Below are 20,864 nucleotides of genomic sequence, written 5' to 3'. Positions count from 1 at the left end.
GTGAATAATAGCAAAAGTTTGTCGGACGACAGGACGCGCGTGCTTCGATCGACCTAACTATTTTGATTGCACTAACCGACCGCGAGATTTCGAGAAGATCCTTCCTCTCGGTGCCGTGGACACGTGTGACGAACATCGTAGGTGTTTGCAATAGCTTTTCGGCAATTTATATTCAAATCATTTTGTTTTATAAATATAATAAATCATTGTGAAATAAAAATATATGTTTGTTAAAGTTATTATAATGTTTAAAACACACACTATATTATTAACATTAAACTTTTCTAACCTAAAAAAAGTATTTTTTTAAATATTGTTCAATTCCCGGGTGTCTATAGATCCGTGTGTTATCTGATTTTCTGAATTTTGCTATTATTATCAATTTGTATATTTTATTATATATAATTTATACGTTGCATACAAATATGCCTATTTTTTGGTTGGTAAGTGTATACAATCAATATAATTATGACACATAATTATTAAACGACATGACAATCGAATTAAGCAATTTGGTAAATGAATAGTACAAAATTCATGATGATCTTTACGATTCCGAAAAGCGCCAAACCCTATACTCACAATTTACACGATAATATATGTATTTTATATTATTGTTGTGACGTATACAGTTTTTATATTATCTCTCGCGCGCATTGAACTCGTGTCTATCTACGTCCGTCAACCCTGTACCCGATATTACACACTGTATAAGGACGATATTTTGCCACACCCAAAATTCGGCGAACAAATACCGTCCATTATATTATTATAAACTATATAATATTTCCATACGCATTTTTATTTCCATTACGATTTCGGATGCTCGTGTGCCTGTCTCACATTGGGAATACTTGGGTAACAAGTTAACGCTTAGAATGAACGCATTGATGCATAAAGATTTACATATTAGTTGTGTGTGTTAGAATTTCGACTAAACTTTCCGCGAAAAACCCTTTGACGGCCTCCGTCGGTGAAGTATTACCGTTTCCTACCAAAATCCCTGTAGCGATTAATTTTATCGCACGATCTCTTTTAGTATCTTTCATCTGTAATTGTATTATTTGCAATTCTGTGTCCATACTCAATAATAATAAGAGCCGTGTCCGTTCAAAAATAAATATGCGTAAATTTGCAGTGATTGGTAGACAAGTGATGAGGGAGAGGGTAGTGTATGTAAAGTTTTCGCGAGGAATAACTTTGAAATTGGCTGCACACTAGAAGAGTTACAGAAGTCGCAATGCGAGCGCGTCTTCGCTCGCGACCAAACCTCCCATAGGTACACTTCAACGGGCATTTTTGACGTTAATTGAAATTTAATCAGTGCCCTAACCTATATATTTATGTATACAAATAGTTTTTTACGAGAGAAATTTCTCATTGAAAATCGGCCATTTCTGTTTAAAAAAAAAAAGTGTAATTAATCTATAGAAAAAACGAACTCGTGCCAAAAGATAATATAAAATTAAAACTCACGCGTGCGTAAGCTAATATAAACTGTGGTTTCTGAGATATTATACTTCAGTTGTTCGGTCAGAATGATATTAAAATAAAGTGTTCATTTTTCGACGGTTTAATGGGAAAAACACGTTCGAGCAATATATTATGTACACGAAACGAGTAGACGATTGCATTTAACGCTATTGTTATCGCGTGTCTGTGCTCGTCTTAATTGTGTACACCATAAACTTGTCTTTTCCTATGTAAAATCGAAACAAACTTCACAGGATAATCATCTATATTTATCATTTATGAAGTAAATCCTTATTGTAAACTTTCAAGCTCGACATATTTTAAAGACCTAAATAATTGAAAATGATGTTATCGCTATTCAGCGTACATAAATCCGATTATTTTGTGGACTATTGTCAAAACGGTTTTCAACGTTTGCATTTATTAAAAATAAATGCATGTTTTTTCATACATATAAATAATGTTTACAATTGTTCAATCATTTTATAATTTATTTTTATCAAACACTTTTACTTTACAAAAGGTGTAATTTTGTTTAGTGCAATAATACCTTGTGTCAAGTGCGTAGTTTTTGAAGGAAAAGATAAATAAATCATTTTTAAAACGCATAAGTTTATCAAGTTCATAAAGAATTCTATAAAAGTCAAGTCATGAGAAAATCAACAACTTCCATTTAGTTTGAGAATCGAAAAAAACATATAAACAATAACGTATTGATAGAACCATTACACAAAATAGTTTTAAAAAACCTTCGATTGCTAAAGTCTTACTACACTTATTACATTTAGTTTAACTTTGCATGGTCATTAATAAAAACAAATAATTTTCCATATACCTACATTGATATTGAAACGTAAAATTCGAATGACACTGTTTATACGTACAAAATTATCAACTAAATATGAAAAGTTATTTCTGAAAATATCAAGTGTAGGTAGTTCTAGTTCTTTATTCTTGCACACACATAAAACGAGTATATGACGTACTAAGATTAAATTTAAAACTTTTATAAGGCAAAGAAAAAGTCATATTTTTATATAAATCCTCTCAAAAATATACAACATATCTTGACTAAACCTCAAATAATTATAAAACTACAAACCCGGCTGTTCATTTAATTGATATAAGCATGTACATCAAAATAACAAGGACAGTATTTGGGCAATCTTATCAAGTTCAATATCATTTATATTAGCATGATTAAATTATTAGGTATAGTTTTTTAAAAGGGATTATTTTAGAAAATGTAGTAACTTTAATTTAAAAAATAAATTACGGAGAAAAATAGGTAACTGTTGTACAGTACGTGTCGAGTGTACTTTGTCATTGAGTAAGGCACTGTAATGTATATGTGTACAATTCGAATTCAACGATAAATCATTCTATGAGCTATATGCCAGTTTATATTACTAAGTATAATATTGCCATTAAAGTAATTTTTTTTATTATCACTAATAACGGTAGTTTAAATTAATTTTTGCAGAAACTTAATAGTTTCAAATGATTATGAGTAATATTTTTAAATTTCAAAAAAAAAAAATCAATATTTTTCATTAAATATCTAATATCCTTCAAATTCAACATTAAATGTCTATAAAAAAAAAAAAATGTTGATATAATTTTTAGATTTGTTAGTTACCGTATAACTGTACTAATTACGTATAAGGAACCTTATTATGTATTTTTAATTGTTGGATTAAAATTGAACATTTTCTACATTTTTTATTGTAAAATAATTGTTAAATGTTTATGATTTTTACTACGTAGTTAAGTGAAAAGTTACATTTCACAATATGCAACATTTTGTATCTACGGTATTTCTTTTTTAAATTACAATAAAATAAGAAAGTAGTTCGATAAGAAATCTTTATTTTACGCGTAAAAACATATGTACTTTGATGTAAGTACAATATACAATATGCAATTATTAAATAATATTTATACTTTATACTTTTATAAACACATACGATGATTTATTCAAAAGTACTGTTAGTAAACTGCATCCTTCACAACTTAATCATGTAAACTTTCTATTTATTTACCTTTGTAAAAAATGGATGATTAATTTTAATGTGACCATGTATGAATGTGAAAAAAATCTAGAACTATTTTTTTTTTGCATGAAATGTTATTTTGAGATAATGAAATACTATATAGAAATGCAATTATCATATTACAAATACGTATTCTCAAAATTATTTTTTCAAAAACAGTATGAACTCTGAAATGTATGGAACAATAAAATAATAACCCACAACTGTATTTTTAGGAATGGTAGTATAAATTATGAAATAGTTTTTTTGTTTTCCTCTGATTATTTTGAAAAATACTGGAAATTTTAGATTTTGACTTCTCAAATAAACCAATTATATATCAAATCTGCTACCAGAAACCACTTTAATTTTTAAGACTTTAGCTTCTTTTCTACATTATATTGTGTGAAAAAAAGCACCCACATATTATTGTAAAATCAATACATTCATCGTTACACTCAGAATCTAAAAGCCTTATTGGTATTTAGATGCATTATGGATTAAAAATAAAATCACATCTAGAATTAATATTTTCAAAATTAATTACCGATTGCTTAATAATATTACATATTATATGGGATATTTGGTAGATATATATACAAATATTATTTTTTTAATCTATTATTATTATTATAATCCAACCATCATCTGAAAACTTTATTTACAAAAATAATATGTTTTGTGTAATATTTAAACAAAACATATTTATAACGGTTGGTGCAGTATTAATTTTTTAATTTTAATTTATGGTTATTTTTAACTTTATGGGCACTTACTTCAGAAGACATTTCATCGCTATAAAGACATATAATCACTATAAATTATATTACTAAACTACGTCCCGGAGAAATTTTATTAAAACCACCGGTAACACTATAATATGTGCGCATGACCGAATTATGTTATAATCCATAATTTTTTATCTTATTATTTAATTATATATAAGATCTAATCAAAAAGATGAATACACTAACCTGCAATGTCATACTATAAACTACAAAAACCTATAACCTAGGTCTTAGTTCATATTATTATATTGCGTGCTTTTTAAAATAAAAGATAACACAATAATAGGTCATTAACTATTGAAAACAAAATAGTGTATTTTTATATACTCACGGATTCGGTTATTTTCTGCGAAGCAATCAATCAGTTTCTGTAATTTTTCCGATCAAACGCTGTTTTTTGTCAGGTAATTAAGAGTTTTTTTTTAATTTCTAATTTTTTACTATTCAAAACAAGACCATCATAGCGTGCACGTGATATGTGCCACACGCACTTGCAGGTGATCTATTCTGTCTAGGTGGAACGATAAATGGCATGCAGTAGGTCGACGGATATTTTAGCGCGCACGAAACAATATTACGGAGACAAGAGAGTAATGACACGAGTTTGGAAGAAAACACAATATGCGATGTACGTACAATTTTATATCGACGGAGATTTGAGGGTTTTTGGAAGGAAGAGAAAAAGACAAAAATCCGTAAACTAAATTTCCAACGGGAGAAAATTATGGGTAACTCGACCGGGCGCGTACAACGCTGCGGGGTTGTGGTCGTCGCGCAGAGCTTTTGAACACTGTTGCGCGCCCGTCGCACACTTGCCTAAGCCGAAGCCACTGCCGTCGCCACAACGTTTTCACCTGCCCGTGCGCGCTCCCCCTTTTTATTTTTATCATCACATTTTTCAACGATCGGCGCACTATCTGTGTGAGCCTCCGAGCACGGCTGGTGGTCTCGGCGTTTCACTTTTTATAATTTTCCACGAAAATCATTCGATGTAATAAAACATGCGTGTACAAGATAATCCATTTAAGTGCCCACTGTCATTTTTTGCATTATTTGGAATTTTTTTAATTTTTTTCGTATAATTGCATAACAACTTTTTCGAAAAAAATGCATCGTTAAATTTTTTATTTTTACTTTTTTAAATTACTTTATACATTTTTGTTTTATATTACGAAACAACGTAGTTATTTGGACTATTTCGATACATGAAAATCAAATTTTGAATGAGTAGAATATAAGTAATTCATATAACTTTTAATTTTAAATTCTAACTAAATAACTATTCATTTAATAATTCATTTTTATGTATCCTATGTATTTAAAAAATTGTTCTATTTCGAGATATGAAATCAATTTTTACAAGTAAATATTAGCGTATTTTAGAAATAATTTTTTTTATACTGTTTTTTTTTCTAACATATTTCAAGCTATCTATATACATTATACAAAGGGCATATTAAAGACTTTCTACGGTAGGTCGTAATTTACTTATAAGTTAATAACTAGAGCTGTATAGTAATATTATGGTTAGGATAGTAAGTTATAAGGAATATAGTTTATAATGATTGTGTAATTTTTAAGTATAAGTAAATATAATATAAGAATATATCTACACGTAAGTGATAACTAGAGCTCGACTTATTGCATTTGCATGTTTTTCTGTAATGCTTGTAGAATACTACTACATCTAGGTAATATGGAAATTATTTTCGTGAAGTAAATAATTTAAATATAAAATTTTACTTTGGATATTTCGTCATATTTTAAAGAAAGAGCATATTTGAACATACTAGAGCATTTTTCACAATTTTTAACTTTATATTATGATCATAAGTTTGTTAGCTAATATTATTTATGTATAACATTTAATAGAATTGTCTAAAATCTTTTAATATCTTTTTCCGTCAGTAATTTAAGGTCTTGCTATCGAGATAGTCACTATTGCTATTTATTTTATTGGACAAATTACGATTGTGAACTTAATCAAAAACAAAAATCAATACGTGTATGACGTTCGTTATGGTGATTATCGTTTCCATCGTGTTGCTATTTATCGGCTTAACTACAAAATTTACTGTACTTTTTCGAATATATTGTTTTATTTAGCGAATTTAAAAATGGCTGAAATATCAAATAATAGTTGTGTAAGTGAATAATCGAGTGCAGAAACATAACAATCATATCTTGTATAATTTATTTTAATTCGCCTCAAAAATGTGGGAGCCCATTATTGCGTACTCTGTGTTATTAGATAGTAGTATTTTTCTTAAATTTGTTTTAATTGAGATTTAACAGAAAATCGATTAACCTAGGATATATTTTTGTAATTCATAACACAATCAAAATATTTATAAGCAATTTATTCGTTATTTAAGTTGATTATCTGTGTCAAATTTTTGAATAAAATAATAAACGAGTAATATACCTATGTGGCAATACAATTTTCCTCGTCAAGAATTTTGTGCTCTGTATTTGTTGATTAGCCAAAGATTTGTTTGTCATGAGTGTACTTAAGACAATGTATTATTATGTGTTTGGTAGTTAGCTTAATAGTTTTCTAATTTTTTTTTTAAATTATGAGTTAGGTTTAAATGTCCTATTCTGGTTCTAATCATAACTATGTTTGCACGACAAAAATTTTATACTAGAATAATGCCATGTGTGTTGATGTTTTCTTTTGAAATTTGATCGAGCTTTTTGGATTATACGGGTAGGTTAATACTTAATATGATTGTTATAATTATTTTTAATAAACTTTACTAGAGCTGGCGGCTATAAAAAGCAGCCTAGAACCGTAATTATACGAATATGATGTGTTACCTAACCAAGTCGTATTCGTTTTGCTAAATTTAGTAGTAAAAAAGATCGTATCACTTCTACGTTTCAAAATATATATTGATTATAATTTACACTATGGGATATTTAATTATCAGCATATATAACAATGTATCGTGACGTGTGTATTAAAAACCAACTATATACATTCAAACTATGAAGTATTCAATAATAAACTAATTTGAAGATTATTTTTTCCTTTTCGAAATCATCTCACAAGTTTTATCGATCATATTTTGTCGATTTTTTTTTAAAACGTTCATTAGAAATTCGTCAAACCAAAAAACCGTTACCGTTTATTCACCCTTCGTTCCACATTGCGTATAATTATGATTCGCCATATTATACATATAATTTTTATCCCGCTGTGTGATTCTAATTTCTCTCTCATTCGGATGTCATCAACCATTATTTTATAATTAAATCGAAACGTTTAAGTGGGTAGAATTGCGACTTACGATGAAATGAAATCGAACGAAGGAATGATTCTGGGTGAGGAGTATGCTGCCGAGGAAATTATATCCTCGAAATAACGTTTCAGTATTATTGACGTAATTTTATAATCTCTTAAAGATATCTCGTCTCCAATTTGGCGAAAAACCATAAAAAAAAAAAAAAAAAATATTGAGCCAATTGTGCTTTAAAATGGTTGTAAAAAAAAAATGCAAAATGGCCTGCTGTAGGTTACTTGAAAACTTTAATTATTCGAACGGAATTAAGGATAAATAATTACTACTTTATTCAATTACTTCTTATTTTTCATTTATTTCCAATAACATTGATTTGATCTGTACTACAGTTTACACCCACTGTAAAATATGTATATTTTATTAAAATCCTCTAACGATTTAATACCTAAATGAATAGTCTAATATTTTAATATAACTGCAGAAATATTGTTTTTGAAATGTATTTATTATTATAATTCACTATAAAACTCGATATTGCTCATCGATCAATTTCTGAAACTCTACATCTATATGACTGATTAACAAATTTTTCCGAATCGAGAAAAATCGTGGAATTTAGTTTCTAGATTTTTTGCATTTGGTTATTGCATTCCAATCCTATGCTAATAACGAAATAATACTGCCATTTTTTTAGATAGATTCGTTATTTTTACCATTAACGCGTTATTAAAATTTTAAACTAATTTTTGAGAAATCATTTTTTTCTGTTAAGACGATTGGATTGCAATAAAACCGTTTCACGTATACAGTGTGATTAATTTAATAGTAAACATCCATTAAATAAATAAAATGTATAGCTTATACATACTTGAAAAAAGTCATATTATTATTCATTATCAAGTTTTCAGTTGACTACTTTTTTGAATTACGAGCAGAATAATTTTCTAAAAAATATTTTACCTAGAAATGAAGTATCAAACGAATTGTTAATTAGTTAGGTAGATGAATATTTAATGTTTGGTTGAATGGAGTACAAGTGTACCCTACAAAACGTTATTCTAATATTAATTAATGATTAATAATTAATAATATCAACAAATATTCTAGTATATTTTTATTTAAAAAGTAAAAACTTTAAAATATTTAGACTACAAAAAAATAGTAAAAATATTGTTATAAAAGAATTTCAAATAATTTCAAATAGATCTTTAAAAAAATTTCGAATTTTTCAAGATTGTACTGTGAAAGTGTAAAAATAATCGACTAGGTAAAAAAATTAAACGCTTATTGTAACTCAACAATTAACAAAAGTATATACTCCATACTGTCTATAGCATGTAATCGTAGGTTATTTATATAAAATGTATGTATTTATCTATATATATATATATATATATATATATATTACTTCAATCGACAGCCGACATGACATTATATATAATATATAGACACATAAATATTATAGATTTTATTACGAGTAGATAAAAAAAAATTGCGTTTATTGTGCTCAAAATTGGTGTTTAGTATATTATACTATTACTTTATAAAGTAAATTCAAGTAACTTTAAAAAAAATTTATAATATTCGTAATTAGTTCCCTGCTCTTAATTACATGCGTATAATATAATATTATATTGTATATCAACATGATATTTTGTAGTACTAGCTTGTATACATTTAAATAACCAATCAATTTATTTAACTTCTTCCCATTAAGTTCTTAACTTTTTTCAACCTATAATTTAAAAACAATAACGGCTAGATAGATTATAAAACTTTCTTGTGTTTATCGATTTTAAACGCAAAATGTTTTCTAAAAACTTTAATTACAAATTAAACGTTAATTTGTTATCAGTCCAAAGTTTTGATCAAAATTGTATTTTCCACTTTAAGAATATAAAAATAAATATTGTTGCGCTTGGATGTATTTAAGTTAAATACATACCTGCAGGCTTCAGCATAATATTTTCTAGAGTATATATTACGAGTACAACGTTTCATTCGAGTCTGTAATAAAACGCAGAATCCTAAAAGTCTTGATACATCGGTTATCTGCTGTATTTATATTTTTGACAATATTTTGTATGATAAAATACCTAGTTGCATAGTATAATGTTTTATATATTTTAACGTTGTATACTATACTTATACGTATTTCTGATTTTGGACGATTTACTTATCTTTAAATAAGAGCACGTCGCGTCGTACAAAATCTTACTATTTCCCCGACGTAAATAAGTAATAATTGTATTGCTTCTAACTTACTTTAAAAATAAAACCGTAAGTTATAATATGCTGTTCTTGAACTGGTTTAGTCCACCATTTTTATCGGATTCGACGTACACCAAATTTATCATAGGATATCATTATATTATGTGACGATGTTAAAATAGGCGCACAAAAGTGCAATATCGTTCTCTGTTGCATTTTTATAAGTTTGGTTTATGTATTAAGAGTACATTTCTGGTTTCGTTGTGAAAATGGTCGTTTTTATGTAAAATACTCGTAAACTACAAACCTAGAGTGAAAACAATAATAATTCTACTGGTTAAGAACAAAATGGAAATTTGTTAGTATAGAAGAATACATTCATACACAATCTGGTTTTTATGTGGTAAGCTTATCTTTATGATGAGACTATATTATAACTATATTATATCGTATAACAAATTAAATGACTAAAAGAAAATTTATTTTCATTTAGATTTTAGATTTTGTTATTCATCCATTGTTTATCTGATTAAAGAATAGTTTATTTTAACTCACTATTTATAAGGTAAAATTTACGTCACGGTAAAATTTAAACACTATTTTATTTATTATAAATACTCTCTGAGAATCTACATTGAGTTATTAAAATGATGTATCTATTGATACCATTATATTGCTTACCTTTTTTTTTATCAATTCTCATATACATAATTTTATAGTTAAATTTTCAGTTCATAAATAATATAATAATATATTGTCTTTAACTATACTTTTAAAAAATGTTTTTTTTATTCGATAATATCCCAAAAATTATCACAGAAATTGTTGCTATAATGTAGTTCGTCAAATCATATTTTCACATTTTCAATTAATTTTATGTTTTTTATAATTAATTTATTATTTATTATTTATTTATTTACAAATATATATAATATAGTACATATAATGTATAATGGGCCCCACTGAGCCAATTTAAATATCCATCGAACCCATTTAGCTATAAATCAAACACGATTTTATCTTAATTCATGGAACGAAATTGTTTTAATAATAGTGCTTTGAATAACGTAAATATAAATATTGTGTTGGGTGAAAGTTGAAAAAAAACAACCTTCCAAAAAGTTGTAGTTTGGAAGATTTCTAATATAAATATAAACATTAAAATTCGATACGGCTTTCATGAAGTTTCTAAGGTTTAATCAAACTTTGCCTTAAGGGTTAAGTATTTCTTAACAGTATCTGAAGATATAAGTATGTTACTAGCAGTTTTAATTTAATTTTTTTTAATACGTTATTTTAGTATTGTAATTATTTGCTCATTAGAACAAAAAACATAAATTAAAAAGAAATTATTAAATTTAAATCCAGCATACAGCTATCAAATTACTCAGTTTCGTAATTATTATCCCGACCCAAATCTAATTAAATCAAAACGTATACAAGAAAAAGCTTTTGGCTGTCAAGTGGATTTACTGAACTTTAGGCATATGAAACTTCACGGGATAGCCTAAGACATAAGTGAATTAATTCCAACCTAACCAAAATTATTTTTTAGCATCTGCTACCGAACAACTGTGATCATGGACAATGACTTCAAAAATAATTTCAATTATTACTACACTATATACATAGATACATTTTTAAAACGCATTGTACCAACAACATTAAATACAGGGTGAAAACTTGTATACCTACGTTCACCACAACTTTTAAATTCTACTTTAATATATTACGTGACCTGCTACAAAGTCTGGTATTTAAAACGAGTCTCTTAATTTTAAGAATATATACCACGTAGTTCTAAGTTTTATTAAACTCGATTAAATATGATAACGTAGACTTACGTAGTTAATTTAAACATAAAATAAAATAACTTTATTTTATTCACAGTATTTAAATTGTTGTTATCATTATTTTAATTTTATTATTAATTTCTGTTATGTATAAATTATTAAAAATATAAATAATAGTTATGTAGTTACAATGATGTACAGTACATTTATAAAGCACTAATGATCAAATCATCGAAATAAAGTAGGTACAAATAAATTAAAAATAAATACAATACTATTATAAGTAATAATCTATAAAATAATAACTGACCTAACTGATTTAGACCAAATTAAATCTGTTCCGACTTTGAATAAACACATAAATTCCATATCGTATTGAATAAACAAATTACAATATTAAAATGTATCTACAAAAAAAAGCTTTGTCATATATTTCTAAATGCATATACAATTCAAAACCAAAACAAATTCTAGGATTTATTTTCGTTTGAATAAGAATAATATAAATATTTGTAATGATGATTTTAACAAATACATATTTTAAATAGGTGTGGTGAAAAATTCTGTAGGGTAACATAAAATGTAAAATGTTAAAGGTTTGTTAGTATTTTAGGATTGGTATTATTGTAGGTTTTTTTTTCTTGTGAAGGAGACTTATGCAATTGCATATTAAATCTGACACATTAAATTGTACATTTGTAAACATTCTCAACTTTGCACTGTGCATCATCTTACATGTTTAATATACAAAATTACATGTTTGGATGAATATACACCAAGAAACACTTCATTAAATTCATGAAAAAATTAAGCTATTTAGAGTTTAATGAAGTGTTTTTAAATAAACATTTTTTTTATGCCAAAAAAAGGTATTAAAAATGGTTATCATTCAACACACTTATAAAATTAACATTTTTTATTTTTCTTGAATCAACAATTTGATGATTACTTTGTTTTTACTAATTTACTATTTAATTATATTTGATCCATTATAATTCAAAATAATTTAATATTTAAATACTAGTATTCACTAGTATTTACTAGTACTGTAAATGAAAAGGAAAGCGGATAATAGAGAAGAATGGAAGATGGCTGCAAACCAATCTACGGATTGAAACTATAGAGAGAGAGTATTCACTATATTTTTAGCATGGGTTTATTATTATTATTTTATTTTTTAACATCATACACATACATTTCATCACTTGAATCAAAATAAGTACTAATTTATAATATTATTTAGCTGAGCTTTGGCGAGACAAAAATTTTGACAGGTGGACAGTTTTAATTATTGTATCTGTCAAATCGTACGGTGTACAACACGGTTGATGTAGTAATTTTTATGTCACAATTTTAGACTTTAGTACATGAAACCTTTACCTATGAGCTGTGTCATGAGTATTCTAAATATATCATCTAAAAGCTAAAACAAAATAAAACCATACAGATGAAAGAGAAGCGAAAGAAAAATGAACATCAATCTGTTTCGAACATAATATTATGTTTCTGAGCGGCTTTATTTGAACGAACGTTTATGATTTTTCCTTGTGCTTTTGTGTACGCGTTATAATTTGTATTTATTTTTCCAATCGAAAATCGAATTATATTACAAATCTCGTTAGAAAAATAATCGTGAATCCTCAATATATTTCAACGCCGATTTTCTTTTGATAAAACGCTTGTGAACTCAGTCAGTTGAAAATAAAATGAGTTCAAATTTGTTCGGTTTACGAACCAATTGAACAGGGAAATATTTTTGTGATATTTGTGTATGTCTTCATTGTATATCAAAAGAGTAAAAAAGATAGGTAAGTCGCTCTGCTGCACAGTGAGTGTCGTGTGTGTATAATTATGTTATAATATTATTGTTTATAATGTTACTAGCTATAGTAACTTATTAGTCAATATACCGCTGATGATGTACCTGGTAATACAGTATGTTTGTAGTGTTTTATAGCTTAAAATATATATATAAACATTTAAAAAAATGCATTTGTGTATTAGGAATAGTAATGCACGTGAAGACGTTAAGTCCCTATGAATAAGATTTTTTTTAAATTGTAACTGAATAACTAAAATAATTTAAAAAATGTAATCCCTTATGTTTATAATAGGTATAATATATATATATATAACTATTGATTTTAAATTTACTTTTCGAAATTGTTGATCCTTTTCTCTTTCAATTTTATAAAAATTTGAATGTTTTTATACCTGTTGTATCAACAATTACAAAATAAAAAAAAAAAACAATATTCAACTGAACGAATACTTTGTGTAAAAAAAGTCGTTTGGCTATATTAAAAATATACTTGAACACTCACATTTAAAATGATGCCATTTGTTTCCAAAACCCATGTGGTAATTTATACACGTATTTCATACAAATAAAACATGCGTAGAAAAAAAAATGGTCGTAAAACAAAAATGTTTAAATAATTTTTTCAAGCCATATGATAGTCTAAGGATCAGTTAGAAGTCCCGAAATTATGTATCGTTATATTGTTAAACTATACGACTTGAAAGAAAATATGACTGATATCGACATATATTTTATGAAAAAAATCATCTTTCGTATCGGCTTATACGAAATACCGGCAGTATGCTGAAACTAATATGTCATCCATGTTCGTAAGTATCTTTCAAAATATAAATATTAAATATGCTTTATCCGTCTTTTTTTGCATTCCGATACCGACTACACGCAGATTAGATTTATATTCAAATAATATCAATAGTTTAGATAATCATTTCGTCGTTGATCTGTGATAGATTTTTGGTGTGTTTGTTGTGGAACGGACAATGCTGCTTTAATGTGGGAGAATTTTGTCGAGTAAAAAAGTTTCTAACGATTTATAGAGATTATTAAGGAATATATATCGTCTATATGTCAAGTATATTATTATTCATTGTTGATTACCATATTTTTGTAACGCGCATCCGTGGAAACAACTTAAATTATTATTACATGATATTCGTAGCATGTGTCGTATAAGTTATATAATATAATATATCTGATCGGTAATTATTAAAATGTAGTATGATATAAAAACTGTTGAATTTAATCGAAATATTTTAATTAATTAAATAATATGCATGTGGCTGGCGGCACCCTGGCGTATCCAAAGGCGCCGGAACGACGAGTGCAACAGTGAGATCAATTAAATTATTGTATGGGAGTGACTCCGATAGCAACACTGCGAATATATTAAACGATTTTTTTAATTCCTAACTCTTATTAATATTTTACGGTTTTATTTTCTTTTTTTTTAACAAAACCCACAATGTATTACAGTTAAGAAACAATTTGTAACCTTGATGTTCTCGTTATTTGTAATAATTTTTAATCCGTTTATTTTTAGTATTTATAACCCATTATTTCTGAATTTTTTTTTTATTTAGAAAAAGAAAAATATTCAATTTGTTCAAAATATTACGTTCAATAAGCGTAATATGTTAAAAAAAAAATTGTCAATACTTTGTTTGTTGAAATATTGCTGTTCATTGTAGGAGATTAGTTCCTCCACGATGTGAATTTTCAGAGAAATCATTAAATGCCATGAACTTTGCAAAAAAAATCTGATTAGAATTAAGATGCCCACGGAAACGATTTATAAAACTTTTACACTGGAGTTTGGCTATTTCCGGACTAACTTTTTGTCCATTAAAATAGCTACTGCATTAGAATTTTAAATTTGTATAGATTTTTTTTTAAATATAATGTACTAACATTCACTATTACGTTTTAAGAAATATCATAGGTATTTTACTTAAATTTATCGGATTTTAATGTTAAACTATACATAAAAAATCTGCAATCAAAACGGAATCGCTATATGATCACCGATATTTGTTACAAGCAAACCATACAGCTTACAAATACTATAAATTAGCATTATTATAAGTTTTAAACTGTCGATTTATTTGATTTTGTAATTCCTTTAATCATCTTCGGTCCACGAGAAAAAAATCAACAGAATGCGATTGCATTACATTGTGTTCAGGATAAATCGAACTATAGGTTTATTATTTATTGTACGGTTTATGTACGGTAATTTGTTGTACAAAAAATCTAATATCGTTAATCAGTTATTAGTAATATCGCCCCAAGTCATGCCGTTCAGTGGTTATTATTATTATACCTGTCAAAAACAGCTGTAGGTGATGGCAATACAAACGTTTGTTGTTCCTTATGCGTGGTTTATATAAAACGTAACCGGACATTCGTACAGAAACTCCAAAGCTTTGTGGACTAACCTATATCCCACCGGACTTGTTCACTCGTCAACCGCCACTTCGATCGTTGCGCGTAGCCCCCAGACTTCACCTGCTAAACATAAGTAAATACCTGTGCCCATCGATTATTCATTTCCACGTTCGTGATTTAGTAGCGAGACGTAGTTTGACCTCCGTGGATTTACATCGTTAAGCTCACGTTTGTCACAAAAACCATCTGTGTATTACGTATAAATACGTTTATGTATTGTACAACATATAACGGTTTGTTTATAGGATAACCGTTGATAAACAAAATATCTACAATGAACGGACACGTTACAGATTTCGATGTCGTATAGTAGTACAATCGGCCGTTTTTTCTCCGGGCGATTAAAGGAAACGTTTTTTTATATTCATTGCATCGATTGGCAACAGCCCACACGTACGATCGACACTTTGAATTTGCAAAGTCGACGAAACTGATAATGCCCTCAATTTTTTTTTTCATCGCAACTGTTGACTTTTTTGAATATTGTAGTAATTGAGTGATGATTTAAGAGATCTAACATTTTTTGATTTTTTTTACTTATGGCTGCCAAAAAAACCACATCAATAGGAATAAAAGCTCCAAAGGTCGCACGTAACACCAATATAAGTAATAAATCTCTTTTGGGTACTTAATTCAAAGAGATGGATTTTCAATTTTCCTGGTAGTTTTTCTAAGCAGAAGGAAAAACTTACCGCAAGCAATTGTAAAGAATTTTTGATAGCGCTGTTCAGGGTTTGACCGTTTTTTCAAACGTAATAATTCAAAAAATATAATTTGACATAACTCGACGGTTTCAAATTGGAGAGGAAGACTCAATATATAATGACATCTTAAGATAAAATACTAACGTGCGTCTACGTCGTTGTTTACTCACCTCATCAGAACATTTTGTCTGTGTATTTACAATCTGTATATAAATATACAGTATTTTAGAAACAAATAGATATTAGTGCATACACAGAAATTGTTTAATTTAATTTTGCTATTACTATGATTGTGAAACGACTCATTGATAATATTGTCATTGGAATGCGATTATATGATTTCAACTATAATAATATGCATAGATCAAACCACCCTAACACTATACAACGTATACATACATATATTATTATTCGTATAAATGCATAGTTCCCTATTTATAATATTTACATAATACATTCGATGCGTTCGAAAATACTATGGATAGAGTGACGACGAAATCGAATACTGTGTGAAGTTCTTATTCTCGATTTAATATGATATGAGATAATAGTAGCTAATGCACAGTTCACTGTGTATGAAGCACAATGTGTTTTTCACTGAGTCGCTAAACATAAATAATTCTTATCAATGGAGTCCTTTGTAATATAAAGATATTCATAATACGTACTACTGAAAATTCTTCTCAGCGTCAATATAATTTTACTGAGAATTTGACTATTATATATGAGTGCTAGACTATAAATTAATATATATATATGTATGTATACATGTATATAATTTCATTGGTAGGTATAGTAGATGATTATTTATATATCTTTAAATATGTAATTCACCTCCTCATTCGAGTTTCAATCTGTATACATTAAAATGCTCGTAATAATATTCCGCTTTGACAATAGACTTAAAAATGTCCATTAAAAAAAAAAAAAAAAAAAGTAAAATCCTAAAAACATTATAACTGTAAAAATAGTTTAAAAAATATGAGAATCTGTAAAATTAAAAATTATTACAAAACCTATTGCAATGGAAAAATTTGATAAATATTATGTCTATCGATAATAACATTGATAATGAAATAATATTCACGGTGGATGGTCGTTTCGGAAAAACTGCCCTTCCACCCGAGAAATAGGTCAAAACGCCTGCGGCCACTTTCGTTCGTCTATAATATTACAACCTACCTATTACGATTATTATTATACACTCTGGCGGTGGCATAACGATGGCGTTTTTCGGCGGAATCGTGCGTGACGACCGACGTCTCGGCGGCATAAATTCACTGCATAGTACCTTTTCATGACGGCTGCCAATCACATAATGTATTTTTTTTTCTGCTCGTTGCCGTCGAGCTCTTTTTCCCTTTTACCTCCCCAATAGAATATAATAATTATAAAAAAGTATTATACAGAGTGATAATCTTAACACGATCGTAATACCGAAACAGTTTTACGCGGTTTTGTGTTTTTCTCGATTTTGAAAACTATTATAACAGCGAACACGGTATTCTATCAAACAGATATTTATATGTGATCTGAAAACTTTCATATGAATATGTTGATTCTCTTACAGATATCGGACAAATTTAATAGCTGACATTAATTATAGGGGGTGATTGTTTTATCATAAACCAGTCATTTTTTCAAGTGCAATGACCTTTTTTTGAAATTATTTACAATCAAAAAAAAAATCATTTTTATCGTTATAACTTTTTGAATAACGACATACATATTTAATTTCTTATTCTAAAGCAAAAGTATTTTGATGTGCAGAAATCAAATTTCGTACTACTACTCGTATTTTATGAGTTATAGGTATTTAAAGCATATATAAACGAGTAGCGATACAAAAGTACTCCGCAAAATGATAGTCAACTCATCTAAACTATCCGAAATTTAGGTTTATAGTGTTTAATGTTTATATATATCAAATCATTTCAAAGAATATTTTACTTTGTAATATGAAATTAAAAATGTATAAAAAATAAAATAACTTAAAATATTATATGATTAATAATTATAACGTTAGTACATTTTTTTTTTTTTTTTTTATTTTTATATATTTTACGCCAATCGGCAGTTAACAATAATACATATTATGTAGGTAATAACAATTAAATAAAAAATTAACAGTAATAAAGTAAAGAAATCTATAACAACAACTAGAGCGTACAATAACAAAACAAAAGCAGCCTTAGAACGCAGTCAAAACAACTAGGGCACATTTAGGTTAGTAACTCTGAACATTCTGTGAAGTGGATGATTGTAACCATAGGCAGTAGAGTGATGGGTACATAAAACTGGTCTAGGTTTCGTGTTCCACGGGTAGAAACTTTGAATGGAATTTCAGCAAGTAAATTAGGTTCGTCGAAAGTACTATTTAGAAGGAAAGTTAAAAAGTGTACATCTATATCGGTGCGGCGAGAAGAGAGAAATGGGATATTAAACATATTACGTAGTTGGACATAGTCATGGGGGTCACGTCAGTTTTACTCACAAATGCTAAGTAGCTTAGGAATCGATTTTGTACCTGCTCTATCATTTACATGTTAAAAAAATATTATCAAAAACTTTAAATGATTTTGAAATAATGCATTATGTGTGGTTCTACGTAATAGATGTATCGCCTTGTATACGCATTACATTTGTTATACGATTTAATCTGAAAAAATACTACCTTTAACAATTCAAAACAATAGTAAATTAAAAGAAACCGTTTGAAAATCAAAAGTACGTTATATATTTTAAAAAAAGTTTCTGAATAAAAAATAAAATTAATGTCAAAATCAACATGATCATCCTGTACACTTACAATGAACCGTCAAAATACGAAACAAAACCCACCACCGTCACTAGGTGCGTGACGCGACCAATTTCTAAGCAACTCCCAGTGAGACACGCCGCGCATCGTCGTCTACTACGTAAGGTTTATATAATAATATTATTTTAAATAATATGATATATTTTTTTTTTTAATACGAAGTCGTTATACTTTCAAGTACAGAATTTAGGTTTTTCCTATAGTAGCTATTCACTGGCGTTAAAACCGATCCGTCCACGTTTCTTTCGTCGCCGGATAATCGTTGAACCATCTCTTTCCAATACCTATAGTGCAAAAATTAACAATGTTCCCAGCTAGAAGATTTTTTCTGACAAATTGTCTTTAACAATTCATTCGATAAACATGAGACATCAAGAAAAACAAAACTATAATCATAACATCAAACTCACTGCAGGTGCGGCTAACAAAAAAACGGTGTTTTGAAGTCTAATCGAATCGTAAAAAAGTTGACCAAAACAAACTATTTGATATTCAGTGAATAAAATTACATTTTAGGTTTCTACTTTTAGTATATTATTATACAGATTGGCTCACCGCGTATTTTCCCGCATCTGCCCATATATTTACCCATCTGCCCTGTTCCTCGTAAACTTCAAAACTTGCCCAACTGCGTGAATCATTAATGGAAATTAATAATTTAACTTTTAAAATATTTATATCAATTGGATTTTCAAATATTTAAGTTGGGTACACGAAATCAAACATTTTAGTTTATTATATTTTGAGTGTTAGTAAAACTAAAAATATACTTCAAACACATGTAGCTTTTTATTAAACTAAAATTGTTGTAAGCATTAGTTTATTAGTTTAACGTTAATAAAATATTTAAGTGAGGACATACATGATCAGGTACCCAAAACGATTTTTTTACATTATAATATATTAATACGTACTATTGTACTTTCTCGGCTTCAATTAGTCGTACTACCTCGCACTTGGATAATTGGATATGATTGTACATTTTTTAAGAAACTGATATTAATTGTCGCTGAAGCGCACTGCTGACCGAGCTGAACATTTTACAACAATTAATTTAAAACTTCCAAAAGTTTTCCAAAAGTCGAAGAAGTATTTCGCAGAGGACGACATCAAAGTGATATTTTTCTATCGTTGAAACTTGTTGCAAATCTTCTTGTTTCCACAGAAAAATCCATTAATTTTTAGCGGCCAAACTGGCAAAGATGATATCGTCGTCGCCGAAATAATATCACAGACTGAGTAAGCAGCTAATAATATTTCCTGTCTAATATACTTCAGAAGTGCAGTTCTTTTATTTGTTTTTACATTTCGTAAAAGTATGTTTGGGGGTATTGTATTATGGTTGGGTGCCGTACGGTGGTACTCGACGCGTCCAATATAAACTCATTGTTCTTGGACACAACTTTTTGCGAGTATCAAGTACAGTAATTTAAAAACTATATGATTATATTGTGATAAGTGTTATAAATCGGTATTTAGTCTTGTAACAAAATTTTAAATATAATTATTATTTACAGTTGTAAAAAGTATTT

At 27.8% G+C, this 20,864-nt stretch overlaps 2 protein-coding genes across 4 annotated transcripts in view; one reads left to right on the top strand and one right to left on the bottom strand.

Moving 5' to 3' along the window:
- Nucleotides 1–5,126, bottom strand: part of LOC132930157 (arrestin homolog) — a 99,896-nt gene extending 94,770 nt beyond the window's left edge. The window contains exon 1 of the mRNA XM_060995859.1: nucleotides 4,626–5,126. The gene's annotated coding sequence lies outside the window, so the exon portion shown is untranslated. The remainder of the gene's footprint in view (nucleotides 1–4,625) is intronic.
- LOC132930525 (14 kDa phosphohistidine phosphatase) overlaps nucleotides 1–20,864 on the top strand; it is a 155,395-nt gene that overhangs the window by 96,966 nt on the left and 37,565 nt on the right. The window lies entirely within an intron of this gene.

Source organism: Rhopalosiphum padi, chromosome 4 (genome assembly GCF_020882245.1).
Source record: "Rhopalosiphum padi isolate XX-2018 chromosome 4, ASM2088224v1, whole genome shotgun sequence".
Classification (NCBI taxonomy): domain Eukaryota; kingdom Metazoa; phylum Arthropoda; class Insecta; order Hemiptera; family Aphididae; genus Rhopalosiphum; species Rhopalosiphum padi.
The sequence above is the reverse complement of the archived record's forward strand: the minus strand, read 5'-3'. Positions and strand labels throughout refer to the sequence as shown.